This window comes from Elaeis guineensis, chromosome 5 (genome assembly GCF_000442705.2).
Source record: "Elaeis guineensis isolate ETL-2024a chromosome 5, EG11, whole genome shotgun sequence".
Classification (NCBI taxonomy): domain Eukaryota; kingdom Viridiplantae; phylum Streptophyta; class Magnoliopsida; order Arecales; family Arecaceae; genus Elaeis; species Elaeis guineensis.
This window is the reverse complement of record NC_025997.2, coordinates 54342144-54342474: the sequence shown is the minus strand read 5'-3', so window position 1 is coordinate 54342474 and position 331 is coordinate 54342144. Positions and strand designations below refer to the sequence as shown.

General features: G+C 26.9%; 1 non-coding gene across 1 annotated transcript; it reads right to left on the bottom strand.

Moving 5' to 3' along the window:
* Positions 1-225: 225 nt before the first annotated feature.
* Positions 226-331, bottom strand: LOC114913194 (small nucleolar RNA R71). Its single transcript, XR_003799241.1, has one exon. It is a non-coding gene; the product is annotated as a small nucleolar RNA R71 (small nucleolar RNA).

Sequence of the window (331 nt, the reverse complement as noted above, 5' to 3'; positions counted from 1 at the left end):
ACAATACAGAAGTTTAAAGATGGATAATTTATAATAAAAATATCAAATAATTTTTATTAATAAAAATTCATATATAATTTATAAGATAAGCACAATCGTCTAACGATTGACTTTGGGACATATTTTTCAACAGACTAAACTCCCTAGACTCGATAACAATTTCAACCTGGGATCAATTTCAGAAAGAATTTCTCAAGAAATATTTTTTCATAAGAAAAACAAATCAGATTAGAAAAGCTATTATTAGTTTTTCCCAGATGGATAGGAAAATATTCCATGAGACTTGAAAAAGACTCAAAGATCTGATTAGAAAATGTCCACACCATGCCAT